The following is a 23,585-nucleotide window of genomic DNA, read 5'->3' on the forward strand; positions in this document are numbered from 1 at the left end:
TAATACCCACTCAAGCATTATGGCACCTGGCAAAGGTTATGTGGTCATGGTCTGCTCCACTAGGCCTGTACACCATTGGACTAGTGATCATCTCAGGCTCCTCACCAGGGCCCATCCAATGACCAAGATACCTGGTGTGATTGATCTATGGCTTGCTACCCACCCTAAGAGCCCTTCTGTGTATGCATAGTACCAGAATGGTGATCATCTGAGGCTGGCTCTTTTCAGGGAATTTTAGGCTAATAATCATTCAGATGTTTACATGTCAGAACCCTGAGCTAGACATAAGCTTCTCTCCTCTCTTCCACCTACTGACAAACATGGGATACAGCAGCCACAACTGCAACACCTCTAGAGACAGGATTTTTCTCATTTCTAGCCTGTATCCATCTGATAGTTTGCCCAGAGTACAGAAAACAGTGGCTCAAAACTAAACCAAGAACCCAACTCAGGTTTAGAAATATACTACTTACTGAAAATCTTGATGCCAGGGTTTGTTCAAAATAAGTACAACGGTAGCTAGAGAATCTGGGTGTACTGACACATACCTAAAGTCCCAGGATTTGGGGGACAGAGGCAGAAAAGTTTGAGTTTGATGATACCTTTGTCTACAGAGTGCATTCCAGGACATCCAAGTCTACATAGTGTTGGTGGGGGCAGAGGGAGAGAGGGTGTGGTAGAGTTGGAGGTTGAGGAAGGGGTGGGCAAGAGAGATGGCTCAGTGGCTAACAGATCTTTTTTTTTTCTTTTGGTTTTTTTTTTTTTTTTTGGTTTTTTCAAGACAGGGTTTCTCTGTATAGTCCTGGCTGTCCTGGAACTCACTCTGTAGACCAGGCTGGCCTCCAACTCAGAAATCTGCCTGTCTCTGCCTCCCAAGTGCTGGGATTAAAGGAGTGCACCACCACCACCCAGTGGCTAACAGCTCTTAACTGTTATTGCAGAGAAATGATGAGACTTACAAAGCTATCTGAAACTTCAGAGATGGGTTCCAAAACAAACCCAAGGCAAGTGTGAACATTGTAAGCACAGCATTTTAAACTCTCAAGACACAACCTAACTGCAAAGTGCTAACCCTGTCTGCAAAGAAGAGCTTAGTCTCCTGCTTATGCACATAGCTGTGGGACTGTGGAAATCCTGGGGTGTTTGGCAATGCCCCCAGAGCCCAGAGACCTGACACGAGGTCTCCATGTAACACGCAGTAAGTCATGTAAGGCCCAGGTAGAGGGTGGGAACAGGTCTCTGCCTCAAGACTTACATATTACCTAAGGCCCTGGTCCCACCCCTCTCCCCCTTCCAATATAAAGAAACCCCTTCTGACATTTTTTGGGAGAGCACGCCATCATTCAGACTCATCACCATGTCAATAAATCTCCACGTGTCTCTTGAAATTCTGGACTCATTGTGTAAGTGGAAAACTTGCCTGGGGTGTGTGTGTGGGGGAGCCTTCTCCGTCCATCCCTGCGCTCTCTGTGCTCTAGCAGCCCACAGAGTTTCCTCTCTACAGCAGCGGTCCCTGCACTGCCTTCACGCCCCGCGCCCCCTGTGCCCCCCCCCCCCCCAGTTTTTCCTCTCCCCCCCGGGGCCCCCCCCCCCCCCCCCCCCCCCCCCCCCCCCCGACTCAGCCATGCCTTCGGTACACAAGTGTGACCCATGACCCACACCCCCACCGCGACCTGCACGCGAGTTTTGACCCACACATAGCCCTTCCCTTCCTCTCTCCTCCTAGCTTGGGAAAGGTTCCTAGTCTGTAAGAGAGGCATGCTTGCTTAGTGTGAGCTCTCCTCAGGTTCTCTAAAGTAAACCTACCTGCTCTTTGAGTCCAGTCTCCTGCCCCCTTTTTCCACATGATTTGCTAACATGGTACTCAATCCCAGAATAGGCAGCTGGAGCAGGGGACCCTCTTGCCATCCAGAGAACATGTGCAGCAAGCAGCAGGGCATCAAGGCACAGTTCAATTCCTTGATGACACTAAAATTGTCAAATTGAGGTCTTTACATATAAAATAGGAACACTGCATAAGATCAGTTAAAGGACAGATGAGCAACTTCTGATCTGTGATAAACACTGAATAAATACCTCTCATCAATGCTTTTGCTGCAGGGAATTGCATGGGGTGTGTACCAGGCAGGGGCGTGGTCACCTGGGTCCCTGCAAGGCAACTTGATTACAGGCCAGGGATTCAAGCACTTGTTGGTGTCACTGAAACAAGATGGTGTTACCTGGCTCTTTGTGGCTCCTGTCTGTCTGTCTTCTGTCCTGGTGTTGCAATGCCAAGTCGCTAAGGGATCAGGACCCACCACAGTCAGAACCATGGCCACTAACTGTTGTGCTCTGGTATGAGAGAGGTGAGTGAGGAGTAGATGGTCATAGGACAAGTATCCCTCTTCCTTTCCCTCCTGGGTTCACATCAACAAAGCCAGAGCTGGAAGGGCCAGGATTTGGAATTTGGGGACTGCTCTGCACAGGAGGGAAGGGAGCCAGATGTCTTTGGTGAGTACTCAAAGACAGCTGTGCACTGCTGTCTTTCTTATAGTTCTAGCAGCTGTGCCATCAGCCTGCAGCATCTCACAGTCAGGCCAGCCTGTCCCTGCAGAGCTGGGCAGCGCACTCAGGTTTTAATTCCTTCACATGTGAATAGAAATCTACCAGACACTTGCATGTACTTCACACAGTTACCTAACAGAACCCACTGCACCTGGGCGTGAAGCAGACTGAATTCTTCCCCCTCCTGGAACTTACTTTCCTGTGGTGACATACACTATAAAGAAATAAGGGAGATGTTGATGAGTGCAGTGGAGACAGACATGACACATGGAAGGAGACAGAGCCTGGGGTGTGAGCTTGTGCTTGTGGAGAGCAAGGTTAGGACAGGATTCACCCAAGAGTGACAGCTGAGCAGAGCTGATGTGGATGAGGGAAGATGCCATATGGATGTGTGGTCAAAGGAACAGCAGAGGCAAAGGCCCTGAGCTTGGTGTATCAGCATCCAGATCAGTGTAGCAGGAGCAGAGGGAGCAAGGGAAGAGAGGGTGGACACATGTTGGGGCTTTTAAGCCTAGTGTAAGGACTTGGAACTGGACTAGGAACTTGTGAGGAGATGGGTAGCAGAATGTGTCTACTTTACATTTGTAAAGAATTGTTCTCACCCCCATTGTGTTAGCCAGTGACTGTAAAAAGCTAAATCAACCAACCAACCGGACCCCCCAGAGCTCCCAGGGACTAAACCACCAACCAAAGAGTTCACATGGAGGAACCCATGGCTCCAGCCACATATGTAGCAGAGGGTGGCCTTCTTGGGCATTAATGGGAGGAGAGGCTCTTGGTCCTGCAAAGGCTCAATGCCCCAGTGTAGGGAAATGCCAGGGTGGGGAGGCAGGAGTGGGTGAGTGGACAGGGGAACACCCTCATAAAAGCAAGGGAGGGGGAGAGGAGAGAGGGTTTCCGGGGGGAGGAAATGGGAAAGGGGATAATATTTGAAATGTAAATAAAGAAAATATCCAATTAAAAAAAATGCTAGTTTGGGAAAGTTACTCCCCAGCACTCAGGAGGCAAAGGCTGGAGAGGGTAAGTTTGAGGCCTGCAATGATCTATATGGCAAGTTCCACATCAACCAGAACTACATGAAAAGACCTATATAATAATAATAATGTATATTTAGTTAAAATTTAAAAAGAAAATGAAGGATTATTTGATTTGTGACACTGAATAGTCTTGCCAACCCTTCAAGATGTCCCTGAAACAAAAGCTGTGTCTGTGAGCTCTCTAAGCTGTCATTAGTGAGAAAGAGACTGAGGACCAGAGTCACTGAGACTACAAGGAATTCAGGCTGCCAGTGAGCATAATCAACAACGGGCATTTTGCTCAGGGTTTTCAGGGACCTGCATTTACTAGCTGTGAAGATTCATTTTCTTGAAGAATCTTCTTAAACACATTCCCTGTGTAAGATTCAGCTCAGTGGCCTGTTTGTTCCAAGACTCCCTGTCTTTATCCTGTAATCACTCAGTTGTTTTTCTCTTGTGATAAAGTGAAGATGGACCAAGGCAAGCGCATTCCAGGGACTGTAAGAAGGGAGGACAGAGACTGCACAGAATCCAGAATCAGGCATTTTGATTAAAGGCATGAGAACCTGTTTGTCCTGTCCCACCAGTATCCTAATATTTGTTTTAGTTGCTGTGCTGAAAATAGATTGTAAATGTCACAGGAACTGCAAGGAAACACTGTAGACCTAAAACCTGAGAGATGCCTGTGACTCAGAGCTGTATAGTGACAGCTATGTGGTAGCATGAAGTGTGGTGGAACTTTGACTTATTTGAGGGTGGCACTGAGGATTAGATACGGCCTGAGAGACAATGAAGGCTGTGATGACACCACAGGTTTTTACTTGGACAATTAGAAAGTGATGTTGTTTTACCTGATAGGGTAGATTGGTATGTGAGCCCATCTGAGGTGTACTTGGTGTGTGTGGGTGTGTGTGGGTGTGTCAGAGACAGTGACAGAGAGACAGAGAAAGACAGAGAAAGACAGAGAGACAGAGAGCAGAGACTTTTGTTTAAAAAGCAAAGAAAGTGTCCCAAGTCAGTCATCCCAGGACTAGTAAGGCAGAAGCAGGAGGATCATGAGTTCCAGACCAGGCCAAGCTGACAGATATAGGCAGACCCTATCACAAACAAACTAAAACTGAATTCAGCTTGTGGCCATAGTTAAGTTAAGGGTCTTTGTTTACCTAATGGGGTAGATTGGTGGGTGAGCATTTCTGAGGTGTGCTTCAGGGGAGTGTGTGTGTGTATGTGTGCGTGCGTGCGTGCGTGCGTGTGTGTTTGTTTAGGTCAGCACATGTAGAGATCAGAGGGCAATATTTGGGATACATTTCTTTTCTTCTTCTGTATAGGTCCCAGGAATAGAACTCAGGACATTATGCTTGGCAGCAACTACGTTTTCTCACTGTAACACTATGCCAACCGTACCTTCTTTAATCTCTTATCTCCTGTAGTAACATAGAATTTTACATGGAGCCATGGATGTCCTTGAAATCCTGATCTTCTTCTCTCTACCTCCCAAGTGCTGGGATTAAAATCATGTGCTACATTGCCTGATTAATTTGACTTTCTGAGATAGTGTCTCATGGAGCCCACATTGTCCTTTATCTAGATATGTAGTCAAAGATAACCCTTTTCCTTTCTATTTTTTTTTGTTATTGTTTTTTATGACTACTGCCTAGATTTTACTGTATGTAATTGTTACTTTTTTAATTTAAATTGTTTTATTTATTTACATTCCAAATCTTGCCGTCCTTCCCAGTCCCCGCCTCTGTGAGTTCTTCACTCTATCCTCCTTCCCCTTTGCCTCCAATAGTGTGCTTCCTCACCCACCCATTCCACCTCCCTCATCCACCCACCACTCCTCAGCCCCTACACACACACACACACACACACACACACACACACACACACACACACACACACGGATGTTGGTTTTAAATTTTCTAAGTAGCCAAGAATAACCGTGAACGTTTCATTTTTCTCTCTCTGCCTTCCTCCTCCTAGGATCATATGTGTGCCTAGTTTATACAGTTGTGGGATCCTAGCCAGAGCCTGGTGCACGCCAGGCACTCACTCCATTAGTGGGGCTACTCTTCACCAAACGTGGCCTTCTGAAGCTTGTAAGAACCTGGTAGACATCGCTGAGCAAGACGTGTTCTTTTGTCTATTACTGTTTCAGTGAAATTCATGTCACATCAGGTTCACCGTTTTCAGTGCACAGCCCAGGGCCATTGAGCTTGTTCACAAGCTAAGACTACCACAGCTTCTCTGTTATTTCAGAACTTGTCAACACCCAGGAAACCCTTCATATGGGTTAAATCATTGTTTCCTTCCCTCCTCTTACTCCTGATAACCTCCAGCTTATTTTCTAGGCTTGCTGGGTGACTTACTCTGTATATAACAGGTAGAAGGCATCCTATAATTTATGTCTTTTGTGGAGGGTTATTTTATAGAACATGCTTTGAGGTTCATCAAGGTTGTAGTATGTTTCAACCTTCATTCCTATTTATGGGTGAATAGTACACCATTGTATAATGCAGTAATGGACATTTGGCTTGTTTTTACCTTTTGCTATTACTAACACTACTACTGCTGTAAACATTTGTGGAATATTTTATCTGGGTGTGTATTTTCATTTTTCTTGAGTATAAAGGTAGGACTGGAATAGCTGGGTCATTTGATAGTTGCATGCATAATTCTTTTGCTACTGTCATTCTTTTTCACAGTAGTTGCATTGTTATATTTCCACAAATAGGGCACACGTGTTCTTATTTCTCCATGTCCTTGAAGTGTGTCTGGCTATGAATCAGAACCACATTGTTTTAATTTGCACTGTTGGTTGCTGTTGGAAACACTCATTTGCAAAGGAGAAACAAGAAGAAAAAATTAGATATTCTGACAATGAAGATCAAACTGGCCCCAATGAACAGGACACCCCTATATCACCAGGAGTAGTCTAACAATAAGATTGTTCTCCTTCCCCTCTATCCTTTTTCTCTCATATCTAGTTTTAGGACATTGAAAGGGTGGGAAAAGCCGGGTGGTGATGGCGCACGCCTTTAATTCCAGCACTTGGGAGGCAGAGACAGGCGGATTTCTGAGTTTGAGAGTTCGATGCTAGCCTGGTCTACAGAGTGAGTTCCAGGACAGCCAGGACTACACAGAGAAACCCTGTCTCGAAAAACCAAAAAGAAAGAAAGAAAGAAAGAAAGAAAGAAAGAAAGAAAGAAAGAAAGAAAGAAAGAAAGAAAGAAAGAAAGAAAGAAAGGAAGGGTGGGAAAAGAGTGGAAAAAGAAACAACTCACAAAGTAGCCAAAGACCAACTACACCCATATGTACAAAATAAATTATTAAATAAATGTTTTTAAAGTAATGTTTTGCTTCATGAATTTTAATCATTGATTTTATCGGTTAGGAAAAACCTTAAGTCTGAATGACAATGAAATGATGTTTGAAAAGGAACATCCTGAAATTTTCTTCATGTCTGGAAATCTTGAGACGGACAGTATAGAGGTAAGATGACAGCTCGGTCCCTGAGGGGTTTGCTAAGGGGTTTGATAGGCAGTGCTGTGAGAACGCTTCCCCTTACAAACCATCTCACCATCGGCTTGTTGTATTTTGTTTTGTGCTGTAAGATGTTGGTATACAGCCCAGCCTTGCCTGGAACTTGATCTTCCTGCCCCAGACTCCTAAGTGTTGGGATTACAGGAATGTTCCATCATGCTCATGAACTCTAATGATCTTAAGATGGTCTCAGCCTATATGAGCTACTTTTCCACTGCTGTGATAAAAACACCATGGTGATAAGCAACTTACATTGAGTTTATCTGGGCTTCTGGTTCCAAAGTGATAAATGTTCATCATGGCAGAAAGACATGGCAGCAGGAGAAGGAAGGTGAGAGAACACAGCTTCAACTGCAAGCATGAAGCAGGGAGAGCAAACTGGAAGTGAACCACCCCAGTGATATACTCCTTACATGCAAGGCTATACCTCCCCGAATATCACCAAGCCATACTACAATGTGGGGACATTTTAATTTTTTTATTAGTTATTTTATTTATTTACATTTCAAATGTTGTCTCCTTCCCAGTTTCCTCTCCACAAACCCCCATCCCATGCCCCCTCCTACTTCTTCTATGACTGTGCTCACTCACCCACCCACTCCCACCTCACTGCTCTAGCATTCCCCTACCCTAGGTCATTGAGCCTCCATAGGACGGAGGGCCTCCCCTACCATTGATGACAGATATGGCAATCCTCTGCTACATATGCAGCTGCAGCCATGGGTCCCTCCATGTGTACTCTTTAGTTGGTGATTTAGTCTCTGGAAGCTCTGGGGGAAAGGGGGGGGTCAGTTAGTTAATGTTGTTCTCCCTATGGGGTTGCAATCCCCTTCAGCGCCATCAGTCCTTCCCCTAACTCTTCCATTGGGGTCCCCATACTTAGTCCAATGGTTGGCTTCCAGCATCTGCATCTGGATTGGTCAGATCCTGGCAGAGTCTCTCAGGGAACAGCTATAACAGGCTCCTGTCAGCAAGCGCTCCATGGCACCTGCAATAGTTTCTAGGTTTGGTGTCTGCAGATGGGATGGATCCCTAGGTGGGGCAGTCTCTGAATGACCTTTCCTTCAGACTCTGTTCCACTCTTTGTTCCTGGACTTACTTTAGACAGAAACAATTCTAGATTAAAGTATTTGAGGTAGGTGAGTGGCCCCATTCCTCATCTAGGGGCCCAGCCTATCCACTGGATATGGTCTCTACAGATTCTATCTCCCCTTTGTTGGGTATTTCAGCAAATGTCATTTGAACTGGGTCCTGGGAACCTCTAGCTTCCTGGCATCTGGGACTTTCTAGTGGCTACCCTCATTTCCTCATCCCCCCCCCCCCGCCGCAACACAGCTCTGTTCAATGTCCTGACCCTCTGTACTTCTCCCCCATCTCCTCCCACACCCAATCTTGCCCCTTTTACCTCACTCTCCTCTCTTCCTCCCAGGTTCCTCCCTCCCTCTGCCTACAGTGATTATTCTGTTCCCCCTTCTAAGACTGAAGCATCCACACTTTGATCTTCCTTCTTCTTCATCTTCATGTGATCTCTGAGTTGTTTCATGAGTATTGTGAGCTTTTGGGCTAATATCCACGTATCAGTAAGTTCATATCATGTGTGTTCTTTTGTTATTGGGTTACCTCACTCAGGATGATATTTTCCAGTTCCATCCATTTGCCTGAGAATTTCATCAAGTCATTTTTTAATAGCTGAGTAGTATGCCATTGTGTAAATATACCACATTTTCTGTATCCATTCCTCTGTTGAGAAATGCCTGGGTTCTTTCCAACTTCTGGCTATTATAAATAAGGCTGCTATGAACATAGTAGAGCATGTGTCCTTGTTATATGTTGGAGAATCTTTTGGGTCTATGCCCAGGAGTGGTACAGCTGGGTCCTCAGGTAGAACTATCTCGAATTTTATAAGGAACTGCCAGACTGATTTCCAGAGTGGTTATACCAACTTATAATCCCATCAGGAATAAAGGAGTGTTCTTTCTCTTTTTTCACATCCTCACCAGCATCTGCTGTCACCTGAGTTTTTGATCTTAGCCATTCTAACTAGAGTGAGGTAGAATCTCAGGGACATTTTGATTTGCATTTCTCTGATGACTAAGGATGTTGAACATTTCTTCGGGTGCTAGTCAGCCATTTCACGATTTCTCAGTTGAGAATTCTTTGTTTAGCTCTATACCTCATTTTTAATAGGGTTATTTGGTTGTCTGGAGTCTAACTTCTTGAGTTCTTTGTATATTTTGGATATTAGCCCTCTACTGAATTTAGGGTTGGTAAAGATTTTTTCCCAATCTGTAGGTTACCATTTTGTCCTATTACAGTGTTCTTTGCCTTACAGAAGCTTTGCAATTTTATGAGGTACTATTTGTCAATTGTTGATCTTAGAGCCTGGGCCATTGGTGTTCTGTTCAGGAAATTTTCTTCTGTGTGAATGTACTCAAAGTTCTTTCCCACTTTCTATTCTATTAGATTCAATGTATCTGGTTTTATGTGGAGGTCCTTGATCCACTTGGACTTGAGCTTTGTACAAGATAAGAATTGATCAATTTGTATTCTTCTACATGCCAACCTCCAGTTAAACATGCAACATTTGTTGAAATGCTGTTTTTTTCCACTGGGTAGTTTTGAATTATTTGTCAAAGATCAAGTAACCATTGGTGGTTGGGTTTACTTCTGGGTCTTCAGTTCTATTCCATTGATCTGCCTGCCTGTCTCTGTACCAATATCATGCAGTTTTTACCACTATTGCTCTGTAGTACAGCTTGAGGTCAGGGATGTTGATTTCCCCAGAAGTTCTTTTATTGTTTGTTGAGAGTGGTTTTCAATATTGTGGGACTTTTATTATCCCAAATGAATTTGAGAATTGCTCTTCCTAACTCTGTGAAGAATTGAGTTGGAATTTTGATGGGGATTGCATTGAATCTGTAGATTGCTTTTGGTAAGATGGCCATTTTTACTATATTAATCCCACCTATCCATGAGCATGGGAGATCTTTCCATCTTCTGAGGTTTTCTTTGATTTCTTTCTTCAGAGATTTGAAGTCCTTGTCATATAGATCTTTCACTTCCTTGGTTAAAGTCACATCAAGATATTTTATATTATTTGTGATTACTGTGAAGGGTGTCCTTTCCATGATTTCTATCTGACCTCATATATCTTCTGAGTAGAGGAAGGCTACTGATTTATTGGAGTTAATTTTATATCTAGCCACTTAAGCTGAAGTTGTTTACCAGCTTGTAGTTCTCTGGTGGAATTTTTGGGTCACTTAAGTATACTATCATATCATCTGCAAATAGTGGCATCTTGACTTCTTCCTTTCCAGTTTGTATCTCTTAGACATCCTTTTGTTGTCTAATTGCTCTGGCTAGAACTTTGAGCACTATATTGAATGGATAGAGAGAGGGGGGGCAGCCTTGCCTGTCTCTGATGTTAGTAGAATGGCTTCAAGTTTCTCTCCATTCAGTTTGATGTTGGCGACTGGTTTGCTATATTATGTTTTCTTTTATTATGTTTAGGTATGAATTCCTGATCTTTCCAAGACTTTTAACATGAAGGGTATGTATTTTGTCAAAGGATTTGCAGCATCTAATTAGATGATCATGTGACTGTTTTTCTTTTAGTTTGTTTGTATAGTGAATTACATTGACTGCTTTCCATATATTGAATCATCGCTGCAACCCTGGGATGAAGCCTACTTGATCATGTTGAATGATCATTTTGATGTGATCTTGGGTTCGGTTTGTGAGAAAAGGAAAATTGATTTGAAGTCCTGTTTCTTTCTTGGGTCTTTGTGTGGTTTAGTATAACTGTGGCTTCATAGAATGAATTGGGTAGTATTCCCTCTGTTTCTATTGTGTAGAATAGTTTGAAAAGTATTGGCATAAAGTCTTCTTTGAAGGTCTGAAAGAATTCTGCACTAAACCCATCTAGTCCTGGGCTGTTGTTGTTGTTGTTGTTGTTGTTGGGAGGCTTTTAATGATTGCTTCTATTTCTTTAGAGGTTATGGCACTGTTAAGGTGGTTTATCTGATCCTGATTTAACTTTTGTACCTGGTATGTCTAGAAAATTGTCTATTTCATCCAAATTTTCCAGTTTTGTTGAGTATAGGCTTTTATAGTAGGATCTGATGATATTTTTAATTTCCTCAGTTTTTATTGTTATGTCCCTTTTTATTTCCAATTTTGTTGATTTGGATACTGTCTCTATGTCCTCTGGCTAGTCTGGCTAAGAGTTTATATATCTTGTTGATTTTCTCAAAGAGCCAGCTCCTGGTTTTGTTGATTCTTTGTATAGTTCTCTTTTTTCCTACTTGGTTGATTTCAGCCATGAGTTTGTATTCCTGCCATCTATTCCTCTTGGATTTATTTGCCTCTTTTTGTTCTAGAGCTTTCAGATGTGCTGTTAAGCTGCTATTGTTTGCTTTCTCCAACTTCTTTATGGAGGCACTCAGAGCTATGATAAAACTCTTAGTACTGCTTTCATTGTGTCCCACAAGTTTGAGTATGACATCCCTTCATTTTCATGAAATTCTAAAAAGCCTTTAATTTCTTTATTTCTTTACTAACCAAGTTATTACTGAATAAAGAGTTGTTCAGCTTCCATGTATATGTGGACTTTCTGTTGTTTTTGTTGTTATCGAAGATCAGCCTTAGTTCATGGTGATCTGATGGGTTGCATGAGAGTATTTCAATCTTCTTGTATTGGTTGAGGCTTGTTTTGTGTCTGATTATATGGTCAATTTTGAGAAAGGTGCCATAAGGTGCTGAGAAGTAGGTATATTCTTTTGTTTTAGGGTGAAATAGTCTGTCAATATCTGTTAAATTGATTTTGTTCATAACTTCTGTTAATTTCACTGTGTCTCTTCAGTTTCTGTTTCCATGATCTGTCAACTGCTGAGAATGGGGTGATAAAGTCTCCTGCTATTGTTATGTGAGGTTCAATGTGTGCTTTGGGGTTCAATAATGTTTCTTTTACAAATGTGGGTGCCCTTGCATTTGGGGCATAAATGTGCAGAATTGAGCACTTATCTTGGTGGATTTTTTTCCTTTGATGAGTATGTAGTGTCTGTCCCCATCATTTTTGGTAATTTTTGGTTGAAAGTCTATATCATTAGAAATTAGAATGGCTACTCCTGCTTGTTTGTTGTGACCATTTGCTTGGAAATTTTTCCCAGTCTTTTACTCTGAGGTAATGTCTGTCTTTGTCACTGAGGCATTTTTCCTGAGTGCAGCAAAATGTTGGGTCCTCTCTGTGTATCCAGTCTGTTAGCCTGTGTCTTTTTAGTGGGGAATTGAGTATATTGATGTTAAGACATATTAAGGACCAATGATTGTTGCTTCCTATTATTTTTGTTATTAGAGGTGGAATTATGTTTTTGTGGTTCTCTTCTTTTGGGTTTGTTGTGAGAAGATTCATTTTTTGCTTTTCTTGGGAGTAATTTACCTCCTTGTGTTAGAGTTTTCCTTCTATTATCCTCTGTAGGGCTGGATTCGTCGAAAGTGTTTAAATTTGGTTTTGTCATGGAATATCTTGGTTTCTCCATCTATGGTCATTAAGAGTTTTGCTGGGTATAGTAGCCTGGACTGGCATTTGTGCTCTCTTAGGGTCTGTATGACATCTGCCCAAGATCTTCTGGCTTTCAGAGTTGAGAAGTTTGGTGTAATTCTGATAGGTCTGTCTTTATATGTTACTTGACATTTTTCCCTTACTGCTCTTAATATTCTTTCTTTGTTCTATGCATTTGGTGTTTTAATTATTATGTGACAAAAGGAATTTCTTTTCTGGTCCAATCTAGTTGGTGTTCTGTAGGCTTCTTCTATGTTTATGGGCATCCCTTTCTTTAGGTTAGGGAAGTTTTCTTCTACAATTTTTTTATGATGTTTACTGGCCCTTTGAGTTGGGAATCTTCACTCTCATCTATACCTATTATCCTTAGGTTTGGTCTTTTCATTGTGTCATGGATTTCCTAGATATTTGGGGTTAGGAGCTTTTTGCTTTTTGCATTTTCTTTGACTGTTGTGTTAATGTTTTCTATGATGTTTCTACACCTGAGATTCTCTTTTATCTCTTGTATTCTATTGGTGATGCTTGCATCTATGACTCCTGATCTCTTTCCTAGGTTTTCCATTTCTTTTTCCATTTTTATATCCTAGATGGTTTTGTTCAATTCCTTCACCTGTTTGGTTGTGTTTTTCTGTATTTCTTTGAGGGATTTATGTGTTTCCTCCTTAAGAGCTTCTACCTGTTTACCTCTGTTCTCCTGTATTTCTTTAAGGGTGTTATTTATGTCTTTCTCAAAGTCCTCTATTGACCAAGCCCATGGGTCAGTCAATGCAGTCTGAAAGGAAGAGAGTGGGGATGGAGGGGCAAGAGACACAAAGAATGGAGACAAGACAGGGTGTCTGATCAAGTCTCACTTATTGAAAGGCAATTGTGGGTATATAAGCACAAGCAGAGGAGTGCAGCTGGAGACACTTAACCACGAGTACCTTGCAGCTGTGGGCACTAAACAACAAGTCCGGGATATGTCTGAGAAAGACAAGATGCTATCAGAGTGTACCCAGCTGTTGTGGACTGCTACAAAAATATCATACTAGAAAACCAAGTCTCTTGTCAGGGTGGGAAAGTATCAACCTGTAAATATATGGCCCAAGATGGCTACAAAGATTGATAGCTGCTTTCAGCTAGGAGTAGGCTCTCAACACTCTATCATCATCATCATGAGATAATGATGATATCTCAGGATTTTATCTCAGAATCTTGCTTTTCAAGTGTGTTGGGGTACTCATGGCTTACTGTGGTGGGAGAACTGGGTTCTAGTGATGCCAAGTAGCATTGGTTTCTGTTGCTTATGTTTGTGTGCTTGCCTCTTGCCGTCTGGTTATCTCTGGTGTTAGCTGGCCTTGCTGTCCCTGACTGGAGCCTGTTCCTCCTGTGATCCTGTGAGTTTTGGTGTGTATGAACTCCTGGAGGTCAAGCTGTCTCTGGGTGTGATTGGTGTGGGGAGGGCTGTAGCACAGGGTCTACTCCTGGACACAGATGGAAACTTGAAAGTTCATGTTCCAGGCTGGGTTGGAGTTTCCTGTGTCCCCTGGGCCCTAGGCAGGTCCCAGTTAGGCCAGGTATTGAGATGGTAGTGGTGGACTTACCTGTGAGCCTGGGTGTGTCAGAACTCCTGGAGGTCAAGCTGTCTTTGAGTGTGATTGGGGTATAGAGAGCTATAGCACAGGCTATGCACAGATGCAAACCAGAAAATGGGGAACCACATTTTTAAATACCTGCATGTGAGGGGAACATTCTTACTCAAACCTTCATACAACTTAGATCTGTAACCCTCTTTAAGAATATCCTGCTACCAACAGTCCCATCCTTTGATTTCTCACTGCTTCTTTTTTAGGATGTGTTGGATGAGGAAATCTTGAATGTCCGTTCCCAAGTATGTAAGATGCTTGCCACTGATTCTGAGCGGAACCATGGTTTCATTGTTGTTTCATCCCTTGAAGCACTGAAGTTCCTGTAAGTATCCTTCAATTTCATGGTAACACTTTCACAGAATTGATGTTTCTTTTCTTCTTCTTCTTCTTCTTCTTCTTCTTCTTCTTCTTCTTCTTCTCCTTCTCCTTCTCCTTCTCCTTCTCCTTCTCCTTCTCCTTCTCCTTCTCCTTCTCCTTCTCCTTCTCCTTCTCCTTCTCCTTCTCCTTCTCCTTCTTCTTCTTCTTCTTCTTTTTTTTTTTGTTTTTTTTTTGGTTTTTCGAGACAGGGTTTCTCTGTGTAGCCCTGGCTGTCCTGGAACTCACTCTGTAGACCAGGCTGGCCTGGAACACAGAAATCCGCCTGTCTCTGCCTCCCAAGTGCTGTGCTGGGATTAAAGGCGTGCGCCACCACTGCCCGGCTTGATGTTTCTTGATTGTAATTATTTTAAGATCTTCCCATATCAATGAAAAGAAGTTATTCTTAAGATGTCCCAGTAATAACCTTTGTGAGACTTATTTTCTTTTTCTGTTTTTTGTGTATAAATGTGTGTGTGTATTAATGTGTTCATATGTATGTGTATGTGTGTATTTAAACATGTTCATGTGTGTGTGTGTGTGTGTGTGTGTGTGCGTGCACATGTGTGAGCATGAGTGTGGAGGTCAGAGGTCAATGTTGGGTGTCTTCCTCAATTGGTCTCTACCTTACATTTTTAGGAAAAAAATAATTTTGTATTAATTATTTGTGTATGGGGGCATGGCACATATGAGTGCAGTGCCCACAGAGACCAGAGGATGGCATGATATCACCTCAATCTGGAGTTATAGGTGATTGTAGATGCTAAGAACTGAACTTGAGTCCTCTCCAAGAGAAGCAAACACTCTTGACACCTGAGCCATCTCTCCAGCCCTCTATTTTACTGATAGACAGAGATGGGGGGGGGAAGAAATAAATATTTTTGAGTTTGGTTGTTTGGGTTTGGTTTTCCAGGTGAGGTTTCTCTGTGTGGCTCTGGCTGTCCTGGAACTGGCTATATAGGCCAGATCTGCCTCTGACTCAGGAGTGTTGGGATTAAAGTTGTGTGCACCACTTCCTTGATACTTTATATTTTTTTAAACCATATTTTTTGTTTAGTATGCACCTGCTGAACAACAACATGATGATGGTGGTGATGGTGGTGGTGATGATGATGATGATGATGATACAAAAGTTTGTCAATGAACCAACCTGGAGCTCACTATTGAGCTTGACTGCAGCTCCAGAGACCCTCCTATTTCTACCTCCCCAGTGCTGATATTCCAGATTATTGCTATACCTGGATTTTTTTTTCTTTTATTTTTAAGGGAGGACCATGAAATTCAGGCTCAGTTCTACCAACATAAATTACAAACACTTTAATGACTGAGATAACTCCCCAACCTCTCGATTTATTTTCTCTAAAATAATATTTGTCAAAGGCAGCTTAGACACCACAGGGTGACCTACAGCAGGATGTAGAATTGGTGAGAGTACCACAGGGGCCACTACTGAAGATAGTAGCCAGTGAGGGCCAGTACGGAAGATAGTAGCCAGTGACTGGAGAAAAGGAAAGATGGGGAAGAAAATCATACACACACAAATACACACACACCATGCACTGAGTAGATGAAGCAAGACAAACTCCAACAAGCAAGTTCCAAACGCACTTTACACTTGCACATACATCTACATACATACATACACATATGCATGTACACTCATACTTTGGGTAGTTAGAGTAAACTCTAAGCAACAAGTTCCAACCATTTTACACACACACATATATAAACACATATACACATACACACATGTACACATATACACATATGCACATATACATATATACTTATATGCATATATACATATATACATGCATATACTACATATAAACACATACACACATGTACACATATGCACATATACATACATATAAACACATGCACATACACACATGTACACATATACATGTATGCACATATGCACATATACATATATACTTATATACACATATATACACACACACACACACATACACATATACACACATATATACACATACACATATTTGGTGGACGGAGAAAACACCAATGAGCTGGCTTCAACAACTTTATTTTTTTCTCCCACAGTATATGTATCCTGGCAAAATCTTTCAAGCAACATAAAAATTATAATGTGATTACATTCTACTTTTCTTCTACTGAATAATGAAAAAATAACATGTTCCCCAATACTTTTATGTGAAAAAATTATATAGTACAAGTTAAAAAAATAACAATAAATTATTCCCAAGAATCACATAACATTCATAACTAAGCAATTTGTGATAAATTAACAAAGTGTGAGCAAGCAAGGTAATTTCCTCAGTCAGTTTCTCTTACTGTCCGGAAGCAATTTGAGGTTTCAAAAAAGAATCAACTGTTTTAGTATTTATCTAAAAAATAAAAAAATATTATAAACGTCTTAAAAGGATCACAAGTCTTAACTTTTATATGAAGAAAAATCAGTCGTTTCTACTTTAAATCCTCAGAGTGTACATCTACTCATAACAACTTTTTATTAAATCAAATCAGGAAGCTGAGGACAAAAACAGGTGTAAGAAATTAATCATCACCTTGCTCTTGTCTCAGCAAGAAAGGCAGCTGATCCAGCTGCCATTGTTCTTGTTCCCTGACCTTAAAAAAAATCCATAGCTCAGGCTGGAGAGATGGCTCAGCGGTTAAGAGCACTGACTACTCTTCCAGAGGTCCTGAGTTCAATTCCCAGCAACCACATGGTGGCTCACAACCATCATCTGGTGCCCCCTTCTGGTGTATCTGACAGTGACAGTGTGCTTGCATACATAAAATAAATAAATAAATCTTTTTAAAAAAGAAAAAAATCCATAGCTCAACTATGGAGTGTGCCCTTCTGAGCTTCAAATTGATCTGGAAGATTTTCTACATCAGAGCCACTAATAAAAACATTTTAACCTAATTTCACTAACAATCTATTTTCTAAATGCTTTCTACAGATGATGGTCACTGCTGACAATCTACATCTCTAAATTCTTTCTCTAGAGTAGTAATTGAATCATTAATCTGCTCCAGCTACAATGCTTACAGAAGTTCAAGTACTGTCATTGTGAATGCCAGTGATACTGCCCAATGAAGGGATGGATGCCCCCCCCTTAGAGTTTTAATACTATTCTTAGATTTAGAGGGATGTGAAGGCAACATGCAGCACAAAATTCCTCAACAGCATGAAGTCCTCAGAACACATAGTCCTCTGGGTTCTGCCTCTCTGAGGCATACCCATCTTGGCTTTGCTACCCTCTGGGCTGGATTCCATGAATTCTAAAATCTGTTGTTTATTTGTCCTACATGGCCCTCGACTAGATTTGTATTCAGCCTTTTGGGAGGAAGATCCTATGATTCTGTGGTTTGGGAACCTATGGGGTATTAAACGGCTTAATCTGTGAAGTGACTGTTGATACATTCTAATCTGACAGTCAGAGCTGACAGCCACCTTTGATTTCTCTAGGAATACAGTTGCTGAGAGATGTCCAATCCGTCCCATGAAGCATATGCCTCTGATAATGCTAATAATCTTTCAGAGGTAACATCAGCTTTTTAAAAACTTTGTTTTTATTATTTTGTGTGTGTGGCTTTATTCCTGTATGCATCTCTTAGAGAAGTGCTTAGAACTGAAGACCTGTGGAAATTAACCAACTTAACAACCTCAACTCTCAACTGCTGAGCTTCTGTAAAGTGACAACTCTCACTTCTTTATCCCTGTTGTTCTCACTTCTAACCCATATCCACTGGATATTTTTAATTTCTGTTTTCTTGTTGGGATAAAGACTTGCTTCGTGTCCCAGGCTGGCCTCAAACTCCAGTTACCCTCCTGCCTCAACCTTATAAACATGTGCTACCATAACCAGTACTCACTCGTTTTTTTTCAAAAAAAAAAAAAAAAACTTAGTAGTTTGATTTGTAAACTATATCAGCCACCCCTGTCAAATCCCATTTCTGCATCCTATTAAAAAAAAAAAAGTATGCACCACTAATGAGGAAGTAGAAAGTTTCTTGGGATTCCAAAGCTCTGTAGCACAGGTGAATCATTAGGTGGCCATCTCCCTCTCTAATGTCTTTGAAAGGATTTCACGGAGGTAAGGTGGTTCCAGCCATGTGGCAGGTGGTATTTAAAGACCATATGTGTATGTGTGCATGTGTCTGCAGGCGCCAGGGAGGCCAGAAGAGGGTTCAGATTCTCTGGAGCTGGAATACAAGCGTCTGTGAACCACCGATCTGGGTATTTGGATCCTAACTTGGGTCCTCTACAAGAGCAGTGCACACTACACTACTGAGCCATCTCTGTAGTCACTAAAATTAATTTTCAGTACATTTATGTATTTACTGTGTATGTTCACACATATGCCATGGTGTGCTTGTAAAGATCAGAGGACAACTTTAGAGAGTCAGTTCTGTCTTTCTTCCATATGGTACTCAAGGAGTGAACTCAGTTTGTCAGTCTTGGTAGCAGGTGTGTGGGACCTGCCCCTGGAGGGGGGTCCCATGAGGATCTCCAGCTTGGCTGAGGACAGGGTGGGAGCAAGACGCGAGCTGTCTTGCTCCCACCCTGTCCTCAGCCAAGCTGGAGATCCCAAGCTGTCACTGCCTTCGCCCAGGGTCTGAGTAGAGGGGATGGAGTGCAAGCAGGGAGAGTCTGCTGCTGCCTCTACCGCGGCAGGGGGCGGCATCTCCGCTGTCCGTCTCTGGTGCGCACCAAAGGTCCGGGCCAAAGTGGGGAGGGTGCTGCCCCGCTGCTGCCTCCGACTGCGTCTCCCACTGTCGCCACCCAGTTGCTCCCAGATACCTCGTCTGGGCAGTGGGGAGGGGAGAATCCCAAAGGCGTTTCAGGAGAGCTGGCGGTCTCCCAAAGTGTTACAGCTCTAGCGTTACAGCTCTTTGCTGAGTCGGTGAGGTGCCAGCTACCGGATCCCTTTCCAGTGTTACAGCTCTTGCTGAGCTGGTGAGGTGTCCAAGTGAGGTGCTGGCTAGCTGGGGAAGAGGGGAGGGTCCATGACAGAAGCTCTCGGACAACGGGATGATTCTCGCATGCATTTTACTTCTGAGTTGGGCTAATATATACAGTTTGGGGTGGGTTAAGGTTTAGCAGCCGGTAACTCCTATTGGCTTGGTCTGAGAGCTTGGGGATGCCTCATCTACATGTGGGAGAGCCAGGGGCACTATTCCTACTTGACCGATGGGCATAGACCTCTCCCTGGGAGGGGTTGTGGAGGGCTGAATCTGAGAGAACCAGAGGCCCAGGAACAAAAGCTGAACACCTGCCATCCCATGGAAGCTCTGGGGTTCCAAGCTCATTCAACCAGGCCCCCAGCCCCCTCTCATAGCCTACCGCCCCACACAGGTGCTTTTACCTGCTGTGTCATCTCCACACCCCAGGTGATGTTCTTAAATGAACTCCTCTGGATGCTTATGGAGGAGACAAGGATAGAATCAAGGAGACTCGTGAGAAGGCTTTTGTAACAGCTCAGAGTAGAATGGCAGGGAAGTCTGCTCTCAGGAAGGTGGTGAGAAGGTGTCAGAGTTAAGATGTATTTGTGGATAGAACATGATGGGGAAAATAGAGGAGCCAAAGATGACTCCCAAGATACCAGCATGAGCAACTGTCTGAATAGTATTGCCATTTACAGAGATAGGGAGCCAATGTGGAGGAACAGAATGTGAGTGTTTGTTTAGACAGGCAGTTTGACTGTGGTGTGAAAGGACAGGAGACTTCATTTGTAAACACACTAGTAGGGATGGCAAGAAAAGATATATACCTATACTTCAGACCATTAAAAATATGTGTTTGAAGTTCAAGATGGGGACAGGGCTGGATGCACTCAGAAGTCGCCAGTATATGCATTAATTCTGGTTAACCTAATCTTTATTTGGTTATAAAATTATAAATACAAAAGCAGAGAGCAATAGAGGGAATATCTTGTTAACATCTATTAATTTAGATCTGGTAAGATGGTGCAGTCGATCAAAAGTAGTTGCCAGGCAACCCTGACCAGCTGACCTAGACTCTCAGGTCCCTGGTGGAAGAAGAGATCAAGTCTAGAAAGCTGTTCTTTACCTCCACACATGTGCCCTGTCACCCACAATCACACCCCATCTTCTTCTCCATCTCTCCCATCTACTCTTCCCTGGGTCAGAGTATTTTAAACAAAAGTCCCATATTATGATCCATAAATATTTGTCAATTAAAAATAAGAAACTTATAATCTGGCTATGGGGGCATGTGTCTTTAATCCTGGCACTCAGGAGATGAAGAATCTAAATTTCAAGATCAACTTTGGCTACAAAGTGAATTTGAGGCTCGCTTGAGATACAAAAATAATGGATGAAAACACAAAACCAGGGCTGGAGAGATGGCTCAGCAGTTTAGAGCACTGACTGCTCTTCCAGAGGTCCTGAGTTCAATTCCCAGCAACCACATGGTGGCTCACAACCATCCATAATGAGATTGGATGCCCTCTTCTGGTGTGTCTGAAGACAGCTACAGTATATTCATAAATTAAATAAATAAATAAATAAATAAATAAATAAATAAATAAATGAAAAAACAAAACCAAGAACCTAACTTGGGTTTAGAAATATTCTATTTACTGGAGACCTTGATATAAGAGTTTGGTGGAAATGGGTACAAAGGTGTCTGGAGAAGACGGGTAAAGTGACCCATGCCTTTACTCCCAGGGTTTTGGGGAGCAAAGGCAGGCAGATCTCTGATTCTGAGGATAGCCTAGTCTATCCAGGGCTACATTGTAAGACCTTATGGTGTCTGGGGATGCAGGATTGGAGGTTGAGGAGGGTTGGTATCGAGAGATTGCCCAGTGGAAAAGAGCTCTTATCTGTTTTTACAGATAAGTGAAGAGACTTGCCAAGCTATCTGCAACTCCAGAAAATGGTCCCACAGCAACGACGTGAACACAGTAGCACTCTGCACCCATCTTGGACTCTTGAGACACAACCTAACTTCAGAAAGCCAACCCTGTCTGCAAAGAACAGCTTAGTCTCCTGCTCCTTCACATATCTCCTCCTTTCCTCTCTCCTCCTCCTAGCTTGGGAAAGGTTCCCCGTCTATAAGAGAAGCATGCTTGCTTGCTTATCTCAGATTCTCTGAAATAAACCTGCCTGCACTTTGAGTCTCATCTCCTGACTTCTTTTCCCACATGATTTCCTAACATGGTACTCAGTCCTGGGACAGGAGCTCAGAGCAGGGCACCATCTTTCAACCCAGGGAGCATGTTCCACAGCAGCGCATTCGTGGGTAACCCTTGGATCCTGCCTGAGGTGTCTGTGAGTCAGCTCCACCTGTCCCTGAACATCCCCTGCTTTCTCCTACTCAGCCTTCCTGTCAGCCCTCTACACTGAGGATGCCAATTGCCTGGGCCAAGGATCTGTCCACACTGTTGGGTCCTGGCATGGTTAACTCTCCAAACACTTGTTGGGCTCCTTCCTCCAATTGGTCCTAGACCATCCACTGGGCTTCCACCCTCCTCTCCCTCCCACTTTCAGACATCCAGCATGAAGCCATCTTCTGACTATGAGGTGAAGAGTGTTCTCTGTCTGGAAGACTGCTTCTGGGCTGTCTCATCTGCTCTGTGCTCAAACTCTCTCCAAGAGAGGATTGCCAGTCTCTGGTAATGTCTAGAGATGCCCCATCCCCTAAGACTTCTTACTCCTCCTGACTTCTCAGATTTCACGGTTTCGGGATTTAAACTCAAGACTTAGGACTTGGCTGGAGCTGCCTTCACCACTAAGCATTTTCACTTTGGTTTGTGTCTGTGTGAGACACTAGGCCTTGTCCACAGAGGCAATAAGGTCTTCAGCACTGTGCTGAAAGAAAAGACTCTATGGAAAGAAGACAAGAGTCTGCCTTGTGTTGGGACTGGGGAAGAGAGACTTGATTTTCATTCAGGGCCCCACATGTGCTCATACAGACTCAAAATAGATACACAAAATAGAATAAAAACAGGGCTAAGAGGTGGTTCATGGGTTAAGCACAGTCATTTCTTTTACCTTGGCTGCCAGAACCCACAGCCATCTGTAACTTGAGTTCCTGGGAAGCCAATCCTTTTTTCTAGGCTTAAGGATACAAAGCTTACATGTGGTGTTTATACATACATGTAGGCAAACATGCATATGCATAAAATTAAATGAATCATTTTTAAAATTTAATGAAAACAAATAGAATAATAGGATCGGAGATAGGTAGACAGTTCTGTCATTTAAGTGGTTGCTGGAAGGCAGAGAGAAGGACCTGGGTGGGAGAGGGGAGAGGGAGGGAAAAGAGAGGTCAGGAACAGGTATGGAGGAGACAGGAGAGAAGCCTAGAGGGCCAGGATAATGAATAAAAATATACAGCAGTGTGGGGTGAAGGAATGGAGGGAACCACTAGAAAGTCCCAGATACCAGGGTTGTAGAAGGCTCCCAGGACCCGATGGGGATGACATTAGCCAAAATACCCAACAGCAGGAGGGGGTGTGTAGAACCTGAAGAGACCACCTTCAGTAGATAGACATGGCCCCCCAGTTGAAGGATGGGGCTACCCACCAATCTCAAATTTTTAAACCTAGAATAGTTTCTGTCTAAAGGAAACGCAGAGACAAAAATGGAGCAGAGACTGAAGGAAAGGCCATCCAGAGACTACCCCACCTTGGGCTCCATCCTATGTGCAAACACCAAACCTTGACACTATTGTTGATGCCAAGATGTGCTTACAGACAGGAGCCTGGTATAGCTGTCCTCTGAGAGGCTCTGCCAGCACCTGACTGAGACAGATGCAGATACTTACAGCCAACCATCAGACTGAGCCTGGGGGCCCCTATGGAAGAGTTAGGAGAAGGACTAAAGGAGCTATAGGGGATTGCCTATAGGAAATACTAACTAGACCCCCTCAAATCTCCCAGGGACTAAGCCACCAACCAAAGAGCATGCATGGGCTGGTCC

The 23,585-nt window shown here is 43.0% G+C and overlaps 1 non-coding gene across 1 annotated transcript; it reads right to left on the bottom strand.

The window, feature by feature from the left end:
• Positions 1-230: 230 nt before the first annotated feature.
• LOC114639743 lies at positions 231-362 on the bottom strand. The gene has a single exon (XR_003714057.1). It is a non-coding gene; the product is annotated as a small nucleolar RNA SNORA17 (small nucleolar RNA).
• Positions 363-23,585: the final 23,223 nt, after the last annotated feature.

Source organism: Grammomys surdaster, unplaced genomic scaffold (assembly GCF_004785775.1).
Source record: "Grammomys surdaster isolate TR1022 unplaced genomic scaffold, NIH_TR_1.0 100, whole genome shotgun sequence".
In the NCBI taxonomy this organism is placed as follows: Eukaryota; Metazoa; Chordata; class Mammalia; order Rodentia; family Muridae; genus Grammomys; species Grammomys surdaster.